Genomic DNA, 23,490 nt, shown 5'->3' with positions numbered 1-23,490 from the left:
AGTGAGAGTGGGAGCATTCTAGGAAGTAGAGATGGTACTTATAAAGACCATGTGGTGGTAGGAAGCATGGCCCATTTTAGTAATTGAGTCAAGGGCAGTGTAGCTGCGATGGAGAAAGTGAGAAAGGGCATAGAGGAGCTTCTGTCAGCAGCCACTCCATGCACGACCTTGATCTGCATCATAAAAGCAATAAGAAGTCAGAATTTTTGCAGGAAAGTAACTTGGTCAGTTGGTGTTTTTGGCTGCTGGATAAAGGAGAGACGATGGGAGGGAGCACAGGTTAAGGCAGGGGGCCAGTGGGTAGTCATCGCCTTCATCCAGGGAAAGGATAAAATGGGCTTGGAATAGGTGCGAGAGGTGGAGCAAAAGACGAGAATGGATTTGAGAGATGTTAGGGAAGCAGATTACACAGGATTTGGTGAGGGATTAGGTGATAGGGAGATGGAGAGGTTGAGGATGAGAGCCTCATTTCCAGGGTGGCAGTCAGGCATACCAAGTTGCCCACCTCAGAGTCATTCCTCCTTTTTTCTTCAATGTCATATTCCATTTTTGGAGGATCATTGTGCTCAGGCTGGGTTTCCTGAGCACATTGATCCCCAGTAATCATGGACCATGATTAGTTTAAGCCAAACATCATAATCCTACTTCTGCTTAGTGACTGACTTAGAGGGAAGCCTGTGTCCTAGGTTTAGCCAATGAATTCAAGGGTATGAATGAGCTTACTCTGGGAGATTTACAATGAGGAGAGATAAGGGCTGAGATCCAAATCTTGAGTAATTTCAATATTTCATGGCCAGACACTGAAGAATGAGCTACAGAAGGAACAGAGAGTTAGAAGCTAGAAAAGTACATGGAGAACCATACAACTGTGGTGTCATAAAAGGTAAGGGAAGAAAGAGTTCCCCAAAAAGGAAGTGTGTATGGAGGTAGTGAATAGAATGATAGGTACGGGAGGCTGGGAAGAGTGTGCAGGTGGGAGGTGGGCATGAAGACAGGTTGGTAAATGGGACATACATACAGTTAGATGGAAGATACAAATTCTGGGCTGGGTGGGGTGGCTCATGCCTGTAACCCCAGCACTCTGGGAGGCCGAGGTGGGCGGATCACGAGGTCAGGAGATCGAGACCATCCTGGCTAACATGATGAAACCCCGTCTCTACTAAAAATACAAAAAATTAGCCGGGCATGGTGGTGGGCGCCTGTAGTCCCAGCTACTCGGGAGGCTGAGGCAGGAGAATGGTGTGAACCTGGGAGGAAGAGCTTGCAGTGAGCTGAGATCGCGCCACTGCACTCCAGCCCAGGCAACAGAGTGAGAGTTCGTCTCAAAAAAAAAAAAAAAAAAAAAAAAAAGAGATAAATTATAATTCTGAATAGCAGAGCAGGGTGACTATAGTTGGCAACAATGTAGCGTATATTTCAAAGTCGCTAGAAGAGGAAACTTAAATTGTTTCCAACACATAGAAATGATAAATACTTAAGGTGACAGATACCCCAAATACTCTGACTTGTTCATTATACATTCTATGTATGCCACAAATACTCACATGTACACCATAAATATGTAAAGGATTATGTATCAATAAAAAAAGGAAAATGTGACTGTAAAGCCATGCAGAATATTGTTGAAACATTAAAGCAAGTGAAAGACTAAAACTTTTCTGACTCTCTTGCTTTCCTGATAAGGAATTTGCAGACAGAGTAAATGTTTGTATTAGAGTTACACAGCAAGTTGGTAGCACAATCTTTGTATCAGTTAGCTATTGCTGTGTAAGAAAGAACTCCAAAATGAAGTGATATTTATTCTAAACCACTAATATTTAGTCTAACAGTTTGGTTGGGTTGTTCTGCTGATCTGGGTCAGGTTTGTCCAGTCTTTACTGGACTCATTCATGGTCAGCTGGTAGATTGGCCAGAGCCTCGCTGGTGTAGGATGGCCTCAGCCGGGATGGTTTGTCAGTTTGTCTCTGCTCCATGTGGTGTCTCATCCTCCAGCAGGCAGGCCAAGGGGTGTGGGCTCCAGGCAGAGGGAACAGGAGGTACAAAGATTCTGAGGTGAGAACAAGCGTGAATGTTTGAGGAAGAGGAGGAGGAAGGCCTATGTGGCTGAGACCAGCATGCATGGGAAAGAGCAGGAGCAGCTCAGAGTGGGACTGGGTTGGGAAGAATATAATGAGTGCCTTGTAGACATCTGTAAGGATTTTTGCTTTTATTTTATTATTATTAGACTTATCTTCTGCTGCTTTATCTTGGTTGACTCCAGTTTGGCTTCTACTCCATGGAAGAGGTTTTACATTTCATCTGGCCCTGTTAATGTGGACTCCATTTGTCTCCTCCCTGTGCTGACATTTATTCCATTTTGTCCCACTGAGTGGCGCAAGACACGTCAGCATCCCCAGCTCAGAAATCACTCAAATTTAGGAGAAAATACTTGCAAACTACCCATGTGATAAGGGATTAATAACCAGAATATACAAAGAGCTCAAACAACTCTACAGGAAAAAAATCTAATAGTCTGATCAAAAATGGGCAAATGCATCAATGACAGATTGGATAAAGAAATTGGGGTCTGTATGCATCATGGAATACTATGCAGCCATAAAAAAAGAATGAAATCATGTCTTTGCAGGAACTTGGATGGAGCCAGAGGACATTATCCTTAGCAAACTAACACAGGAACAGAAAACCAAATGCCACATGTTCTCACTTATAAGTGGAAGCTAAATGATGAGAACACATGGACACAAAGAAGAGGACAACAGACACTGGGGCCTACTTAAGGGTGGAGGGTGGGAGGAGGAAGAGGATCAGAAAAAATAACTATTGGGTACTAGGCTTTAGTCTCTGGGTGATGAAATAATCTGTACAACAAACCCCTGTGACATAAGTTTACCTGTATAGCAGACTTGCACATGCACCCCTGAACCTAAAATAAAAGTTTTAAAAAATGGGCAAAAGATTTGAATAGGTGTTTCTCTAAAGAAGATCTATAATGGCAAAAAGGCATATGAAAAGATGCTTAACATCACTGGTCATCAGAGAAATGCAAATCACAACTACAATGAGCAAATGCTGGTGAGGATGTGGAGAAAAGGGAACCCTCGTACACTGTTGGTGGGAATGTAAATTAGTACAACCACTGTGGAGAACAGCAGTTCTCAAAAAACCAAAAATGGAACTACCATATGATTCCACTGCTGGATGTATACCCAAAAAAAAGGAAATCTGTATATCAAAGAGATATCTGCACTCCTATGTTTGTTGCAGCACTGTTCACAGTAGCTAAGGTTTGGAAGCAACTTAAGTGTCCATTAATGGATGAATGGATAAAGAAAATGTGGTACATGTACACAAGGGAGTACTATTCAACCATAAGAAAGAATGAGATCCAGTTATTTGCAGCAACATGGATAGAACTGGAGATCATTACATGATGTGAAATAAACCAGGCACAGAAAGAAAAACATCGTATGTTCTCACTTTATGGCATCTAAAAATGAAAACAATTGACTCATGGACATAGAGAAGAGAAGGATGGTTACCAAAGGCTGGGAAAGGTAGTGGGGGCCTGGGAGCGAGGTGGGGATGGTTAAAGGGGACAAAAAATAGTTAGAAACAATGACTAAGACCCACTATTTGGTCACACAACAGGGTGACTATAGCTAATAATAAGTTGATCGTACATTTTAGAATGACTAAAAGAGTGCGATTGGATTGTTTGTGACACAAAGGATACATGCTTGAGAGGATGGATACCCCTTTCCCCATGATGTGTTTATTTCATATTGCATGCCCGTATCAAAAAATCTTGTGTACCACACAAATATAAACACTGCTATGTACACACACAAATTAAAAATTAAAAAAAATTTTAAAAAGGAAATCACTAAAACGTAAAGTCTCGTCCTAAAGTCTTATCCTCCAGGATAAGAGGATATGACCCACAGACCAAATCTAGCCCACTGTCTGTTTTTGTAGCCAAAATTTATTCCAATTTTATTGGAACACAGTTGTGCCTAATTGTCTACCTATTGTCTGTGGTCACTTTTGTGCTACAATGGCAGAGATAAGTAGTTTTGATGGAGACTGTATGGCCCACAAAGCCTTAAATATTTATTATCTGCTGCTTTAGAGATAAAGTTAAACCTTCCGGAACTTCAGAAGAAATACATTCAATTCTTTCTTGCCTGGAAGGGTGGGGAAGTTCAGGTCTGTGGCATTGTGTATGGGCAAAGGAGGTGCAAGTGTGTGCAAGTACACACTCTGCTCGGTTTCTAGTATCTTGTCTCACTCATCTCTGCTTCTTTGGGTTGACTTCCAACCCTGCTCCAGGCAATAGGGACACTCCTGATGTCTTAACTTGCTCTTGTTGCTCTAACAAAATGCCACAGACCAAGTGGCTTAAATAAAGCACGTTTGTCTCTCACAATTTTGGAGGACAGGAAGTCCAACATCAGGGTGTCAGCATAATCGCTTTCTGAAGAGGCCTCCATTCCTGGCTTGCAGACGGCCACCTTCTCACTGTGTCCTCACTTGACAGAGAGAGATAGAAGACATTGGCTTCTTCTTATAAGGATACTAATTTCATAATGGGGCCCCGCCCTCTTGACCCCATCTAAACCTAATTACCTATCAAAACCCCACAAATTATTTCGACTTCAGTAATTTCTGCAACTCTGGCCAATATACCTAATTTTAGAAAAACAGGAAAAAAAAATCTTGGAAGCCTGCAACCAATAAAATACTGGTACATGGGGTTGGAGGGTGGTGGGTAGGAGTTAGGACATCAGAATATGAATTCTGGGGGACACAAACATTTAATCCCTAACATCTGACATCTCTTATCTTTCTACCTGTTCCCTCAATCAGAATGAGTGGTAGGTAGCAAGGCAGTATAGGTAGTGCCTCAACAACATTCTCTGGAGTTAGGCACACTTGAGTTCAAGTTACCTGTTATCTTGGGGAAATCTTAGAATATCTCCTCATTGAAAGAGTGAATGATGACCGGACACAGTGGCTCACACCTGTAATCCCAAAACTTTGGGAAGCTGAGGCAGGAGGATAGTTTGAACCTGGGAGTTCAAGACTAGCCTGGCCAACATGGTGAAACGCTCTCTATACAAAAAATACTAAAAAGTAGCCAGACGTGGTGGTGTGCGCCTGTAGTCCCAGCTACCGTGGAGGCTGCAGGAGGATTGCCTGGGACTGGGAGGTGGAGGCTGCAGGGAGCTGAGATACTACCACTGCACTTCAGCCTGGATAACAGTGAGACCCTGTCTAAAAGAAAAAAAAAGAAAGAAAGAAGGAAAGAAGGAAGGGAAAGAAAGAGAAAGAAAGAAAGAGAGAGAGAGGGAAAGAAAGAAAGAAAGAAGAAAGAAAGGAAAGAAAGAAAGAAAGAAAGAAAGAAAGAAAGAAAGAAAGAAAGAAAGAAAGAAAGAAAGAAAGAAAGAAAGAAAGAAAGAAAAAGTAAACGATAGGCCGAGGCTGGAGGATTGCTTGAGGTCAGGAGTTGGAGATCAGCCTGAGCAACACAGCCAGACCCTGACCCCCCAAATAAAAATAAATAAAAAGAGAGAGCCAATGATAGTTTGCAGCTCTTTGGGTTAGTGTAAGGCCTGAGGATCGCTTGTATACTGCTTAGTTGACAAATAGTAAGTGCCCAATTTTAAATTGTAACTATAACATAAATTTCAGGAAACCACCTTTCTCCCCTTTGGAGGAAAACAAGAAGAGCCTCTGGCTAGTGGTGCGGATAGAATCGGCAAGTCCATATTCAGCCATCATCTCAATAATTTCTGCAACTCTGGGCAATACACCTGATTTTAGAAAAGCAGGGGGAAAATCAATATCTTGAAGCTTGCAACCAATAAAATATCAGAAGAGGCAATTTCATCCTCTCCGTGTCCGCCTGTATCACTAACAGTGTACTCAACACCGGGGTGGTGAGGAGTTCGGGGTAAGGCAGGCTCGTAAAAATGACCGATGTAGATATTAATGATTTAATCTGCCAACGTGGCGTGGCTGCCTCCGAGAATCCTATTCGTCAGCGTCTGGGAACCCATTACCAGGAGCCTGGACGAGAAGCGCCGAGAAGAGCGCGGGGATGTGGCGCGAATGAAGATGAATCGCGGAGCCCAATATTGATTTGCCTTGCCTGGAACCGTCGCGTTCTGTTTGGAAATATGGAAAGCAAATTAATGAATAAATGAGCTGGCTCAGTGAACTGTGCCCCTCTGGGATCCCTGGTATTTAAGCCACATATGCCAAGCAGACTCTTAGCTAAATAAGGGGGAGAAGAGGGTTTGCTAAGAGGGGAGTGTGACTGTGAGCCTTAGCCTGAGGACTGCGCCCCCAGGGTTTCAGAAAGCAGTAGCAGGTGTTGTGGGGTCAGACAGATTTTTCTTGTTTTTTTTCTTAAGAGACAGTCTGGCTTTGTTGCCCAGGCTGGAGTGCAGTGGTGAGATCATAGTTCACTGCAGCCTTGAACTCCTGGGCCCAAACGATCCTTCCACCTCAGCCTCAGGTTTAGCTGGTGCATGCCACCATGCCTGGCTAATTTTATTTTTATTTTTTCATTTTGTAATTTTTTTGAGACAAGAGTCTTGCTTTGTTGCCCAGGCTGGAGTGCAGTGGCGCCATCTTGACTCACTGCAACTTCCACCTCCTGGGTTCAAGCAATTCTTGTGCCTCAGTCTCCCGAGTAGCTGGGACTACAGTCACGTACCACTACGCCTGGCTAATTTTTGTATTTTTAGTAGAGATGGGGTTTTGCCATGTTGACCAGGCTGGTCTCCAACTCCTGGTCTGAAGCAACCCACCTGCCTTGGCTTCCCAAAGTGCTGGGATGACAGGCATGAGCCACTGCACCTGGTCTAATTTTAATTTTTTGTTGTTGCTGTTGAGATGGGGTCTTGCTATATTGCCCAGGCTGTTCTCCAACTCCTGGCCTTAGGCGATCCTCCCACCTTGGCCTCCTAAAGCGCTGGGGTTTACAGGCATGAGCCACTGGGCAGGCTACAGAGAGATTCTTTTTTTGAGACAGGTTCTTGTTCTGTTGTCCAGACTGAATATAGTGAAGGAGCATAGGTCACTGCAGCCTTGAACTCCTGGGCTGAAGTGATCCTCCTGCCTTGGACTCCGAAGTGGCTGGAACTAAAGGTGTGCACCACCATGCCTGGCCAATTTCTAAATTTTTTTAAAAGATGGGGCCTGGCTACATTGCCCAGGCTGGTCTCAAACTCATGGCCTCAAGTGAGCTCGCTTCAGCTTCCCAAAGTACTAGGATTAGAGGCATGAGCCACCATACCCAGCTGCAGACAGGTGCTTGATGGAACTTTGGTTCTGTCCCTGTCAGCTGTGGGCCTCCAAAAGTCATGCAATCTCCCTGAAGTTGAGTTTCTTTATCAGAAGAAAGGGGGTCATGTACCCACCCAAAGGAGGATTCAGTCACAGCAGGCATTTAGGGTGGTTCAAAAGTAATTCCGGTTTTGGCCATTAAAAGTAATGATTTCTATTGACTCTACCTCTTATATGCTGATATACTGGACAAATTATTTGACCTCTCTTTGTTTCAAAATCCCCTTGATATGGTTTGGCTGTGTCCCCACCCAAATCTCATGTTGAATTGTAGCTCTCACAATTCCCAATTATCATGGGAGGAACCCTGAGGAAGGTAATTGAATTATGGGGGCGGGTCTTTCCTGTGCTGTTCTCGTGATAGTGAATAAGTCTCATGAGATCTGATGGTTTTATGAAGAGGAGTTCTCCTGCACAAGCTCTCTCTTCCTTGCCACCTGTAATATGTGACTTGCTCCTCCTTGCCTTCCACCATGATTGTGAGGCCTCCCCAGCCATGTGGAACTGTGAGCCAATTAAATCTCTTTTCTTTATAAATTACCCAGTCTTGGGTATATCTTTATCAGGAGTGTGAAAACAAACTAATACACCCCTTGTATCTCAAGGGGAAAATAATAAGACTCATCCCATTGGGTTGTTAAAATTAACTGAGTCAAGCATTTAGAATAGTGCCTGAGACACGGACAGTGCTAAAAAATGGTAGTTTTTAAAACTGTTCGATATTCAAGAAATATTTATCAAGCACTTATTAAGTGCCAGTTACTCTTCTAGGTGACCAGAGTAGAGTTGTGAACAAAACAGAGTAAAATCCCTTCTTTCATAGAATTTTATTGTTACTTTTTCCCCATGGATGTCCAAATGTTTCAGCATTGTTTGTTGAAATGACTGTCCTTCCTCCATTGAATTTCATTTACACCTTCATCAAAAATTAGCTGCCCATACTTGCAGGGGGATATTTCTGAGTTTTCTGTTCTATTCCATTGATCTGTGTGTTTATCTCTCTGTCTATATCACACTATCTTGAATCCTCTAGCTCTAGAATAAATCTTAAAAGGGAGTAGTATGATTTTCTCACCTTAGTTTTCTTTTTTCAAAATTATTTTAAGTTTTCTAGTTCATTTGCCTTTTCATATAAATTTTAGAGTAGTTTGTCCATATCTACAAATGTCTTTCAGAAATGTTGATAGGGACTGTATTAAACCTGTATATCCATTTGAGGAGAACTGACATCTTTACTATGTTGAATCTTCCAATCCATGAACATGGTATGTCTCTCCATTTATTTAGATCTTCTTTGATTTCTTTCATCCACACTTTGTAGTTTTTACCACACAAGCCCTGTAATGTTTTGCTAGATTTATTCCTAACCATTTCGTTTTTATGAACAATTGTAAATGGTATTATGTTTAAAATTTTAGTTTATAGTTGTACATTGTTAGTATATAGAAATATGATTGATCTGTGTGTGTTAATCCTGCATCCTACCACCTTGCTTAGCTCACATATTAGTTCTAGGGGTTTTATTTGTATGTGTTTAGGTTTCTTGGAATGTTCTACATGTATAATCATGCCATATACAAATAGGAACAAATTTATTTCTCCGTTTCTAATATGTACAGATAATATAAATATTTGGAATTTATTATTATTACATCAAGAAACACTAATGCCCAAAGAGGCCAGTCTGGTGGAAACTCTGACAAATGGGAGCCCAGGCTGGCCAAAGGGGGCTGCAGCTACCTGGCTATGTGGAAGTTTACATCCAATCTTCAGACTGTTAAAACAGATTTCAATGTGAGATTTTCTGATATGTAAATGTTGGTGAGTTACTCAAATATTTAAACACCTCTTAGGCCAAGCAAAACACATCTGTGAACAGGACTGAGCTTGCACCAGTTTGCAACCTGGCACAAAATGGGCATTCTGTAGACAGAAGCAGCGGTCCTGCCAGATGTCACAGGTGGGCACTTCTCAAGAGATGTGTTGGGGAGCACTTGCTGATGATTCGTCCCAGGTTCCCAGGGTGGACAAGAAGGCCTATGGAGATGAAGGTTAAACTGCACCTGTAAGGCCATCTCTGGGATTCTTGTGGCTCAGAACCACCTGGCTGGGTGCTCTTCTTTCTCCTCAGCAGCAAAGTAGCTGTGTCTCAGGTGGCTGGGCCAGGGTGTGTGACTCCAGGGTAATCGGTGACAGGGGCTGATGATAAGGAGGGGTAGAGTCAGGACTTGACAGTGGAAAAAACTTGGGAAAATTACAGAAAGTGGCTGAGTTGTCTATGTGCAAAATGGGAGATTCAAGGGGAAGGAGGGAGTAAATGAATATTGAGTAAATATGCTGAGTATCATGCTAGTTTTCTCCCACCCTCCCTTCCTTTTCCTTTTTTTCTCCCTTCCTTTCATGCATGTATTTATTCAGGGCCTTCTCTGTGCCAGGCACTGTGCTAGGCACTCGCCTCTCATTCTTTACATTTTCCTGTAACGTAAGCATCATTCTCTCCATTTCACAAATGAGGAAACTAAATGACCACACCTGTGGTCCCGGATCTGTCTGACTTCAGTGACAGTGCTCTTTGTACCACGTGCACTTTGGTATCTCACAAAGGGTGCAACAAACACCTCTGGCATCTTCTGACAAACTTTGGTTCCAGGAGCTCTAATCTGGTAGGAGGAATGTAGCAGAAGCAGAATCCAGGTGACTCCTGAATCCATAAATCAGGCAGACCATGACCTACATTGTCCATAAAGTGGTATGAGGCATCCGCAGGAGGGTGACCTGGGACCAACAGTCTTCTGTAAATCCATCTACGAAGGGGCAAGGAGGAATCCATATGCGCCCTTGGGTCTTAACTGCAGTTTCATTCATGGTGCAATTGGTAGTGAAGAAGCCTGGGTATAGGGCCAAGGGAGGCTTTGCTTCTGCACCTGGATGAGAGATTTAACTCTTCAGACCCACTGGATGGGGTGCGAAGTGCTGCTGGGTCACCTCCCGAACCTCAGACTTGACTCAGATGAGGAAGGATGGATCTTGCAGATAGATATATCAGGGACCTGATACTGAAGCTCTTAGGGAGAGATCCTGCTCAGGCTACCTACTTGTTCTGATTTCAATCTGCTTCCTCATGGATGACTAAGCGAACAGTAGGAACTAAAGTGGGGAAAACGGCTTGAGGGAGAGACTATTAATCAGGACTCACTGAAATGCAAGTGACAGAAAGTCCAACTTTAACTTGCTTAAGCAAAAAAAAAAAAAAAAAAAAAAAAAAAGAACTTATTGCTTTGCATGGCCAAAACTCTATGGGGTAGAATCTCCCCTCAGGCATTGCTGGATGTAGAAGCTCATACAATGTCTTCAGAATATGTCTTGGACTGTCATTGCTGCTTTCCTCTGCTCCTCTCCTTGGGCTCTACGGCTCTGTCACGACTTTCAGCAACTCTAGGATCACGCCAGCTTTAATTTCAGCAGTCCTGTGGAAAGAGTTCCTCTTCACCCCAGAGGTTCCAACGAAGGTCCTGGAAATTGAGTCTTACTGTCTTTAGTCATTTGCTAATCTCTGAACCAATCACTGGCCAGGGAGAGCATGGGATGAGCTGATTGGCCAGGCCTGGGTCACATGCCCTCCAGTGACTTTGCTAGGGAGGAGTGGGGTTCCCTCTATTGAATCACAGGAAATGGGAGAGGAGAAAGTGGTTCCATAAAAGGAAATGGGGATGTTGCTCCCTGAAGAAAACAGGTGTTGGACACAGTATCTTCCGTCCTGGAGTCAATCTCTTCCATCCTGGAGTGTGGTCAAAGTCTGACTTTACTAGGAACCAGAAAGTTGAAAATGTTCGGTGATCTGCATCAGAAAAGAAGAATGTTTGCTCTCTGTCTCTTCACTCTGTAAATGCTATTTTATATTTTGTGCTCTGCAGACAAGCTTTCTCACATCCTCGCCTTGCTGATTCCTATCCCATGTCTTCATCCATGTGACAAGCCTACATTGACAAGTGTTCAGTCACAGTTCCTAGGAGATTGTGCAGAATGTCTGTGGGGGTCTTCCCAGCCTCCATTCACCCTCTTCTTGTTGCAGCTCCCTGGTTTTCCTTTGGGGAGTGCCTCTTTCCACCCACCACTGAATCCATGTATTTTAAGCGGGAGTCTTCCCATACCCTACAATCCCTGCTCCAGGAATGAACCCGTGATCCAGGCCGGATATTCTAGCACACGGCCACTGTGATTTTTTCCAGGAATAGTAACATGAACCAGGTAAGGTCCTCACCTGGTGTATTAGGTTCTCACACTGCTAATAAAGACATACTCAAGACAGTAATTTATAAAGGAAGGAATTTTAATGGACTCATAGTTCCACATGACTGAGGAGGCCTCACAATCATGGCAGAAGGCAAAGAAGCAGCAAAGTCATGTCTTACATGGCAGCAGGCAAGAGAGCTTGTGCAGAGGAATGGTCCTTTATAAAACCATCAGGTCTCATGAGACTTATTCACTACTATGAGAACAGTATGGGGGAAACCGCACCCATGATTCAATTATCTCCACTTGGCACCACCCTTGACACATGGGGATTATTACAATTCGAGGTGAGATTTGGGTGGGGACAGAGTCAAACCATATCACCTGGAGACTTTTGCTGGGACTTCTGGGAGAAGGGCATTCTCTTTATGCTGAGTTGCAAAGGTGGTATAATTTTAGCCTAGATCTGCTAGAGGTTGCATGTGCCACCGAAGAATGAAGCCAACACAGATGGAAGCAGAGTATCAACAAACAAAACAAAACAAAACAAACAAACAAACAAAACCTAAAATATTTAAAGAGGCTTATTCTGAACCTGTGTGAGTGACCATGGCTCTGGAAACATTCTCAAAATGTCCTGAAAAAGTGTACCTAGGTGGTTGGGTTACAGTTTGGTTTTATACATGTCAGGGAGACAGGAATTGTAGGTAAAAGCAAAAGTCAATACATGAAAGGTGTACATTGGTTCAGGCTAAAGAGATGGGATATTTTGAGGTGGAGGCTTACAGATCATAAGTGGATTCAAAGATTTTCTGCCTGGCAATTTGTTGAAAGAGTTAAATTGTGTCTAAAGACTTGAAGTCAGTAGAAAGAAATGCCTGAGTTAAGATAAGGGGAGTTGTGGAGACTGAGGTTCTTGCTATGTAGATGAAGCCTCCAGGTAACGGTTTCAGACCTTAAAATGTGTCAGACTCTTAGTTAATCTCTCCTAGATCTGGGAAAGTCCTGCTGTATTAAGGGAGATTCTCTACAGAGGTAGATTTTCTCCACAAAATAACTTTGCAGGGCCATTTCAAAATATGTCAAACAAATATATTTTGGGGCAAAATATTTTGATTTCCTTCAGGATCTGCTATCTATTATGTGATGCTATACTAGAGTCAGTTTGGAATTTGCTATCTTATTGCCAAAGAGTCTGTTTTGTCAAGTCCTGTAATCTCTATTTTAATGTTAATGTTGGACTGGCTGCGGTGGCTCAGCACCTGTAATCCCAGCACTTCAGGAGGCTGACGCAGGTGGATCACCTGATTTCAGGAGTTTGAGATCAGCCTGACCAACAAGATGAAATCCTGTCTCTACTAAAATACAAAAATTAGCCAGGCATGGTAGCACGTGCCTGTAATCCCAGCTACTCACAAGGCTGAGGCAGGATTATCACTTGAACCCAGGAGGCGGAGGTTGCAGTGAGCTGAGATTGTGCCACTGCACTCTAGCCTGGGTGACAAAGTGAGACTTCATCTCAAATATATATATATATATATGTGTGTATATATATGTATGTATATGTATATATATTGTGTGTGTGTGTGTGTATGTATATACACACACATATGTTAATGTTGATCCATTGGGCCTAAATTCCCAAGGGAGGGAGTATAATGAAGCATGCTCAACCTCCTATATTAGTCCTTTGTCTCATTGCTATAAAGAAATATCTGAGACTGGGTAATTTATTAAAAAAAGAGGTTTAATTGGCTGGTTCTGCAGGCTGTACAGGAAGCATGATGCTGGCATCTGCTCAGCTTCTGGGAAGCCTCAGGAAACTCACAATTATGGCATTAGGCAAATGGGGAGCAGCCTTTCACATGGCTGGAGAAGAAGAAAGAGAGAGTGAGGGGAGGCACCACAAACTTTTAAACAACCAGATCTTGTGAGAACTCTCTCAGAAGAACAGCACCGAAGGGATGGTACTAAATCATTAATGAAGGACCACCCCCGTGTTTCAGTCACCTTCCACCAGGCCCCAACTCTGACACTGGGGATTGCAATTGAACATGAGATTTAGGTGGAGACACACATCCAAACCATAGCACCTCCCTTCCTGTCATGGCTGAGAATTAAAATTTTCAGGTTTCTCTGGGGTCCCTTTGGCCCAGAGGGGGAAATGTACCCAGCACAGCTGGGTACACCAGCCTGGGGTTTAGAGAGGCTGGGGTCCCATGGGTGTCAGCTGTCATGGTGTCCTAGAGGCACATACAATGCTCAGTGAGGGGCAGCAAGACTCCTCCCACTGGAGAAATGTCAAGTCTGGCTCTCAGCCTCCGCTGGAACTGTGCCTGCAATGTGAAGACACAAGGCTTGGAGGAGCATGACATAGCCCTAGAATCCAACATCTCCCTGCAAATGCAGCACCAAGCTCAGAGAACACTTGGCAGGTAAGGTCGCTGCATCCCAGTGTCACCTCAGACACACCCATTCATGGGAGGGACCCTGGGGCATTTCCTCAGCCTGAGGGACTCCACAGTGGACATGAATCTGGCTTTCATTGCAGTGACTGGACAGCTTCGTGTGTAGCCCCAAAACTGCTCACCACTGGCAATGTGACATTAATAGTCTTGTCATTCTGTCCCTTTCTCCTTCTGCCTGGGCATCTGTATGGACAATTAGGAAAAGACAATTTAATGCTAAAGAAATTAATTGCATTTGCCAAATGGGCTTGAAACACTCTACGGGCTATTTCTCTGTCAACATAACAGATTATGGCACTCAGAAAATGAGCTCTGTTGACTGTTGACATGATCATGTCTGACTGTGGATCAGCTGTGATTGTTTTTTTGGAGAAGTGGTGGGGTGGAGGGTGAAGTGCAGTGGACACATGTGGTGATCCTGGAAAGAAGCTTTGCCTCATTCTTACATACTCCCTGTGGGCCACTATTTTTAGTAACACAAGCTAGTCACTGTAGAGAGCCTGCCCTGTGGCAGCTGTGTGGTAGGATACAATACCTTGAATCTTCATAACATTTGTATAAGGAATAGTATTGATATCCCCATTTCACAGATGAGGAAACCCAGGGGCAGAGATGGGAAGTAATTTTGTAACCACCCAATGGGTTCATCTTGCCTGTTGCCTAGACAGAGCTGATTTATCAAGACAGGGGAATTGCAGTAAAGAGTGATTCACACAGAGCCAGCTGTGCAGGAGACTAGAGTTTTATTATTACTCAAATCAGTCTCCCTGAGCATTTAGGGAGCAGAGTTTTTAAGGACAACTTGGTGGGTGGGAGGAAGCCAGTGAGCCGGGAGTGCTGATTGGTCAGAGATGAAATCATCGGGAGTCAGAGCTGTCTTCTTGCCCTGAGTCAGTTCCTGGGTGGGGGCCACAAGATCAGATGAGCCAGTTTATCCATCTGGGTGGTGCCAGCTGATCCGTCAAGGGCAGGGTCTGCAAAAAATATCAAGCACTGGTCTTAGGGGCAGCTTAGTGAGGGTCAGAATCTTATAGCCTCCAGTTGCATGACTCCTAAACCATAATTTCTAATCTTGTGGCTAATGTTAGTCCTACAAAGGCAGTCTAGCCCCCAGGCAAGAAGGAGGTCTGCTTTGGGAAAGGACTGTTATCATCTTTGTTTTAAACTATGAACTATAAGCTAAGTTGCTCCCAAAGTTAGTTCAGCCTGTGCCCAGGAGTGAACAAGGACAACTTGGAGGTTCGAAGCAAGATGGAGTTGATTACGTTAAATCTCTTTCACTGTCTCAGCCGTAATTTTGCAAAGGCAGTTTCAATTTGCCTACGCTTACCCAGCGAAATAAAACCCATGCGTCTTCTCAGATGCCCACTGTAGAATGTGGTAGACCCTGGATCCTTGGAGGTAGTGAGGCATGAGGAAACACCACAGTCTTTTGGTGCAGCGAATCTGAGGCCAATTCATGCTGACTTCCTAAAGCTGGATCCAACGAAAACACCTGGCTCTGGGGGCAGGGAACCTGCGGCCAATCAAAGCCAACTTCCTAAAGCTAAACCAAAAGGGAAAACTCCGTCTCCCTTCGCCAAGTAACATAGGACCAAAGGCTATGCTCCCTACAGCCCACCCCTTCCGCCATGTCTCAGATGGAAGGGAGAGTGACTTGGTTGGGCCATGGGCCACTCAGGGACCATCCCTTCATCTGCATAGGGCATCAGTTCACTTCAGCCTTTAATTAGCCACAGACTAAATCCTTCATCCAGATAAAGGGTAGCTGATAAAAACCTAAAAACCTCAAACTGGGTACTTAAAACCCAGAAAACGGCTGGGCGCGGTGGCTCACACCTGCGATCCCAGTACTTTGGGAAGTCGAGGAGGGCGGATCATCGGGTCAGGAGATCGAGACCAGCCTGGCCAACATGATGAAACCATGTCACTACTGAAAATACAAAAAAAAAAAAAAAAAAAAAAAAAGCTGGACGTGGTGGCGTATGCCTGTAGCTCCAGCTGCTTGGAAGGCTGAGGCAGGAGAATCGCTTGAACCCCGGAGTTGGAGGTTGCAGTGAGCCGAGATCTCGCCACTGCACTCTAGCCTGGGCGACAGAACGAGACTCTGTCTCAAAACAAAACAAAACAAAAAAAACAACAACAAAAAAGAAAATATTCAGGCTGGGTGTGGTAGCTCATGCCTGTAATCCCAGCACTTTGGGAGGCCGAGGCAGGTGGATCACCTGAGGTCAGAAGTTCCAGACCAGCCTGGCCAACATGGTGAAACCCCATCTCTACTAAAAATACAAAATTAGCTGGATGTGGTGATGCACGCCTGTAATCCCAGCTACTTGGGAGGCTGAGACAGGAGAATTGCTTGAACCTGGGAGCCAGAGGTTGTGGTCAGCCGAAATGGTGCCATTGCGCTCCAGTCTGAGCAACAAGAGCAAAACTCCTCCTCCTCAAAAAAAAAAAAAGAAAGAAAAGAAAAGAAAATATTCACACCCATCCCTTGATGTCAGGCTGGTTATGGATGTGTTTTGGCCAGTGAAATTCAGGCGATGCAATGGAAGGAGCAGGTGCTCCACTCAGAGCCTCCAGAAGGATCACAGTCCTGAGGATACTTTGATTTTAGTGAGACCCACATTAGACTTCTGGGCTCTAGAACTGACAGATAATATATTTGCATTGCTTTAAGCTACTAAGTTTGTGGTGATTCCTTACAAGGGCGATAGGAAATGAATACAGATGGTAGGTGCATCATGCAAAAGAAGACCACTCAGGCCCTCTTGTATTTTATTTTAAAAAATTATTTTATTTTTATTTTTTTAAGGGATAGTCCCATGCTGTCACCCAGGCTGGAGTGCAGTGGCGTGATCATAGCTCACTGCAGCCTTGACCTCCTGGGCTTAAGCAATCCTCCCGCCTCAGCCTCCTGAGTAGCTGAGACTACAGGTGTTCACCATCACATCAGGCTAATTTTTTATTTTTTGTAGAGAAAAGGTCTTGCTTGTTGCCCAGGCTGGTCTTAAACTCCTGACCTCAACTGATCCTCCATCCTTGGTCTCTCAAAGTGCTAGGATTACAGGCATGAGCCATCAAGTCCAGTCCCCTTTTGCATTTTCCTATGAGCAGCAATGGGAAGCCGGGGTCACCTTCCAATGGTTTATTTATGGCCCAGTTCTTTGGGTACATTTCCTGCTTTCCAAGTTGCTGAAGACAGGAGGTTTGCGGAATTTTTTGTCACTGACAAGAGACCCCCTTTCTCAATAATATGTTCCTTGTTTCCTCTTGAACCCTCACCCTCAGTGTCCTTACAGTCCGCATTGCGGTAACAGCCTGTGCAAGGCAGGTTAGCGTTTCTGCAACACACGGTCCTTCCAGCCGCTGCCTCTGCCTCCTTCCAAAGGCACACTCGCATTTTTACACTTTTGTTATGGCCATACCTGTCTTCCAGGCACCACAATCTGCATCAGGTATTAATTGCTGCATAATGAATTAGCCTGAAACAGAGGCTTGAATAAACAAATATTAGCTTAGTCTGGGTCAGGAATTGGGGGTCCTCCAGCTGAGGGTCTCTCCTGAAGCTGCAATCAAGGTGTCATCCTGGGCTGCAGTCACCACAAGGTTACTCACATGGCTCACATAGCTGCTGGTTGGCAGGACCCAGGTCCTCAATGGCAGTTGGCTGGGGACAGCTTTTCTTTTTCCCCCAGCCTCTCCATAGGATATCCCACAACACGGCAACTTCCTCTTCCCAAGAGCTCCGGAGACAGAAGCTGCTAGAAAAGATGAAATTCGCAGGCATTTATAATGGAATCTCGGAAGTGGCATCCCATCACTGTTGCCACATTCGACATTGGTTAGAAGCCAGTCACTGTCTCTGGCCCCAACTTAGGGTGCTGCATGTTGGCATGAACCCCAGGTGGTGGGGGTCTCTGGGGGCCACCTTGGGGACTTCCTATCGTAAGAGGCATGCCAAGATGCTCGGGACCACCACCCAGGGGCCAAAGGTGATGCTGTGTCTGTGTGTTGTCTCATTTTACAGATGAGAAAACTGAGTCTCAGAAAGGCTAAGGAAGAACATGTCCGATGTCATTCAGTGACAAAACCATGATGGTACCAGGTCATCTAGTTTCTGAGTCCCGACTCTTTCATCAGACTTTTTGGGGTTGGTCCGGCCAGGTCATTACCTGCCGGCCCGATTCAGTCTCTGTTCTGTTTCCTCTCTTCCTCCTCTTTTTCCACATCTGCCCATTGCTGCCTTTTGGTTGGCCTTTCTCACTGTGTCCTCTGTGTTCCTGTGATTGCTCGCCTCCGATCAGTCTGTCCTTCTGTCCCTCTCTGTATCTGCCTAGTCTGGTCACTCTTTTGTGCTTCTCTTGTTATTTTCTCCTGTGTCTCTGTCTCGGTCTCATTTGTGACATCTCATCTATTTCTTGTCTCCACATCTGCCTGGGTCTCTGGCTCTGTGTGTTTGTGGGCCTCTGTCTCTGGGTGTGTCTGTCTTGGGCTTTGCCAGTGTACCTCTCTCTGCCTCTCTCTCATTTCCCCTGCACCTGTCTACCTGGCACATGTCCCTGTCTCCCTGTCTCTTTTATACCTATTGATCCCCACACCCATGCATCCTTCTCTGCCTCTCCCTCTCTTTGTCTCCATATTTTTCTATCTGCATTCCTCTGGACCTTGTCATCTCCCTTCATCTCAGGACACAGTGAGCTGCCTTTGGTTTTATCTAGCCTAGGAGGCAGTTTTGATTATTTATGATGCTATCACTTATTAATTTTTATCTTTATAATAACATAAAAACGACCGATGTTAAGCCCCTACCTGCCGGCGGGTGGCAGCCCACCAGCCTGGTCCTCCTGCCTCACAGACCAATGGAACGGCCCTGCTCCTATTTATCAGACTTCGATACCCATCTCCTTTGGAGACTGTCGGCTCCAATGTTACAATCACAGCAATATTAGAATAACAACTTAAAACCAATCATTTTTATGGGGACACACACAGTATAAAAAGACCTGCCTATCTGAGGACACATATAACATCAGCAGCTATTGCCCCATAAACCTGTCAGTTAGAGAAACATCCCAGGGAGTCCTTGAACACCATTACCCAAGTTTAACCAGGGAGAGAGGGAGAGAGAGGGAAAGAAGGAGAGAGAGAGGGAGAGAGAGGGAAAGAAGGAGAGAGAGGGAGAGAGGACTTTGCAAATCATTTTTCATGGAGGTCTGGGAAAAAAAAATGTGAGCGATCGATTCCAGAGGGAGCCAATGGATTGAGTTAAATGGGCCAAGCCCAGCCCCAAGTGGTGCTTGGCATATGTTTCCTGAAGTTACGGAGGAGGCTTAGAAAGGAGCTGGGGAGAGGGACACTCAGTATGCACGACCAGACCCACTCCCTTTGGTTCCCATTCTAGATTTGATTCCCCTGAATCACACCCTTAGAGGAAATTTCGTGTGTCAGATTTTTATTGGGAAGCATTTCCAGGGAAAATCAAAAGAGGGGTGAGGAACTGATAAAGAGAAGGGAAAGAGGAGGCTCTGCCAGGGTATGATATCAAGTGAGGCTCCACGGAGCAAAGCTTGGGCTCAGTCCCAAGGGAAGCCCCAGCAACAGTGCACGTGACACCTCCTCATTGTCCCAACCCTGGGGAAAGGCACCCGGTCTATTGATTCCCCTGCACCCATTGGTTAAGGGATTTCACGTGGCTTCTTGTCCACTTCTGGCTCTTCATGTGCACAGACAAAGGGGGTTCCAGCAGCCTGAAGGCAGGCCCCCCAGCAAAGAGGTGCAGGTGCTGGCTGTTGGAACGAGAGCACATTGGGAGCGAGTGTGCATAGCAATGGCAAAGAGGGTAAAAGAGATACAGACGGCAGGTTGACAGCATTTGGCCAGTGATGACACACATCCCTCTCTTCCCTCTCTTCCCTCAGAGAAACTTCCCTCTGAGGACTCTAGTGCGTATGGTTCTTCCTGAGGTTCTTGGGGAAGTGATGAACATCTTCAGATGCAAACTGTATTAGTCCGTTTTCACGTTGCTGATAAAGACATACCTGAGACTGGGTAATTTATAAAGAAAAAGAAGTTTAATGGATTCACAGTTCCACGTGGCTGGGGAGGCCTCACGATCATGGTGGAAGGCAAAAGACACGTCTTACATGGCAGCAGACAAGAGAGAAAAAGGGAACCAAGAGAAAGGGGTGTACCCTTATAAAACCATCAGCTCTCGTGAGACTTATTCATTACTGGGAGAACAGTATTGAGGAAACTGTCCCCGTGATTTAATTATCTCCCATCCCACCGGGTTCCTGCCACATCACATGGGAATTATGGGAGCTACATTCAAGATGAGAGCTGAGTAGGGACACAGCCAAACCATATCACAAACCTTCATGAAGAAGCGTTCACCATCCAGCAGTCTGCAAGAGCACCAGCTCATTGGAGCTAAGACGCAGCAGGCATAATTCTTGGGCTCAAATGAAAAACTCTCCACTGAACCGACAGTGGAATCAAGACGTGTTGTTTAGCAGCAGCTCTTCCAAAGACTAACCAACCAACCAAACCAGAACCTTGACTTACAAGTTGGAGGTGAGGGTGGAAGCAACTTTCACAGGATCTTAAATTTTCCAATATGGGGTCTTTGTGTAAATTAGAGCAAGTGCCCTTTGCTGATTGGCTGGGCACTGCTTGCACACACGACTTTGCCATAGAAGAAGGCATCTTTTTGGACAGATTCAGCTCAGCATCAGAGCATAGGATTTGATAAGGAGACTGAGGTGGTGGATTTCAGTCCTCCCTCACCCCATCTGTTGGGTGCATTGTGCAGTGTGCACACTGTACAACGTGCATGACAGCCTGAGCCTTTTCACTGATATGTCTTAGTACGATTCACAAGGGATTGCAAGCTGTGCACTTCATGAAGTTGGGAGCTGTGTCAGGATTGTCCACCACTGTGTCCCCTGGCACGAAGTACAGTGCTTGATACAAAGTAGGCATTCAAAAAACACTTGTTGAAGAAAAGAATGGATGAATACATTTTAAATGGCTTAGAGATTGCTTGGCATATCATGGTCAATAAATGTTTGCCAAGTGAATGAGGGAATATCCCTGTCAAAAAAATCTCATGTGAATTTCCATGGTACCATAGAAGGAGAGACCATATAGCATGCAAGCTTGAGCTAGCTTTCCTGGATTCAAATCCTCATCCGCTGCTAAATAGCTATGTGATCTTGGGCAAGTTCTACTCTTTGTTCCTCTGTTTCATCATCTAAAAAATGGGGTTAATAATAGGACTTACTTTCATAGGACTATTATGAGGTTAAAAGAGGTAAATACTTAACACAGTACGTGGCAGATAGTAACTCCTTCATAAATGTTAGCTCTTATTATCATTATTGGAGGTGACAGCCCTCTGATGCTCTGTGTTTCCCTGACCTTTTTAGAGAGCGATGCCACTTTCTGGGTGTCATATTCTAAAAGAGACAATGACATATTTCATAGCTGCTTTAATTATGAGATCCTCCCAGAGGCTGCTCAAGAAATAATTATTGAATGAAGTGTGTCCCATAAAAATTGTTCAGAAAGGAGTAATCCAGTACGGGTAAGACAGTTTTTAGGAATCCTTTTGTTTATTCTTTTTCCAGTCTATTCATTGTGGCATAAACTTCGTACTTTGAATACATCAATTAAGAAGCCTTCTTTACCCATGGCAGCTCCTCAGCAATTGGTGGGGAGCGACCCATATCCCCAGGAATGAGACCTTATTGGATTTACCCAATTAGCCCAACTCCACTGATTGGTTCAGTGATGGGCATGTGACCCATGATTGGTTCAGAGATGGGCGTGTGACCCAGTTTGAGCCAACGAAACGAGAGATGATGTTGGCTGCAGTTTCTGGGAAGAGCTATCTCCAGACTCCACCTCTTATTTGAGGACAACCCTGGAAACCTCTGGCAGCCACCTTGTCTCCCTAAGGAGATCCAGGTGTGGTTTGGAGCAGCCTCTGTTGAAAGCTGGGAGGAGATTGGGTGACATTGTTGAGCTCCTGAGTCAACGCCTCTAAAGCTGCTCTCCCACCGCCCTGTCAGTCATGGGAACTAATGAATTTCTTTTATTGTCTTAGCTAGAGGTGGGTTTTCTCCTCCCTGCAGGAGGATGGTTTCTAGCTGAGGCATCGGATCATTCATCTGTTCTTTTTTCAATCTATTCTTTATGGCATAAATATTGCACATGGAGTTCATCAGGGCTCAGTGTTTTGAGGCTTTAAAGACTTGTTTCTTTTCTTTCTTTCTGCTTTTTTTTTTCTTTTTTGAGATGGAGTCTCACTCTGTCACCCAGGCTGCAGTGCAGTGGTGCAATCTTGGCTCACTGCAACCTTTGCCTCCCAGGTTCAAGCAATTCTCCTGTCTCAGCCTCGCAAGTAGCTGGGAGTACAGGTGCCCACTACCACACCTGGCTAATTTTTGTATTTTCAGTAGAGACGGGGTTCTGGTCATGTTGGCCAGGCTGGTCTTGAATTCCCGACCTTAGGTGATCCGCCCACCTCGGCCTCCCAAAGTGCTGGGTTTACAGGTGTGAGCCACCGTGCCCAGCCAAAAGCCTTGTTTCTTGAATGTCATTTCTTCTTCTCAGTCAGCTGTCCTGAATCCACAAGTGTGTGACTGCATGGCAGGGCTGGAGGTACAGCGGGGAGACTAAGTGTTCGAGAAAATGGAGGAAGAAGAGAATGGGTTAAGATCTCAAACGTTAGCTACCACACTGTGTGTGTGTGTGTGTGTGTGTGTGTGTGTATGTGTGTGTGTGGCACAGCACTGAGCATTTCATCTGCATTATTTCATTGAATTTTCCCAACCTCCCAACAAGTTACTGTGATTAGGTCTCTTAACAGATGAGGAAACTGAGGCCTAGGATGATTTGTCCTCTACTCAAACCACACATCTGGCAGGTAGCCCGGCTTTGTATTAAACCCGGCTGGCTCCAGAGTGTGTGATAGCCGTTCAGGAGCTGTGCTGCAGCCTGGGAGTGGGAACCAGCTAAGAAGCCTGCAGAGTGCAAGGCCCTGAAGAACCATATGGGGATTGCATACAGAGTAATTTTATAGACAATTAAATCTGCAAAGATGGCCAATATGTGCACTTAAAGCTGTGTGCAGAGGTAACTGCCAAGTTTCCTTTCATCTACTGAAGCGTTTTTAAACAAAGAAGGATGATCTAACAGGCTGAATGCCCAGCAGGCCAAGTAGAGCATGAAAGGATGGAGCTGAGTCCTGGGAGGTGGCATAGTGAGGGGGACAGGGCTGGGGGTCACCTTCCCCATGGACACCCTCTCTCAGGAGGCTGTCTGCTATGCTGCAAGCAGCATAGGCTTTGCAATTGGACTGACCTAGACTGACCAACCTCTGCCTCCCTCTCACCAGCTGTGTGACTCCAGCAAGTACTATGCCCCCTTG

This window comes from Chlorocebus sabaeus, chromosome 5 (assembly GCF_047675955.1).
Source record: "Chlorocebus sabaeus isolate Y175 chromosome 5, mChlSab1.0.hap1, whole genome shotgun sequence".
NCBI lineage: Eukaryota > Metazoa > Chordata > Mammalia > Primates > Cercopithecidae > Chlorocebus > Chlorocebus sabaeus.
This window is presented reverse-complemented; position numbering follows the sequence as displayed.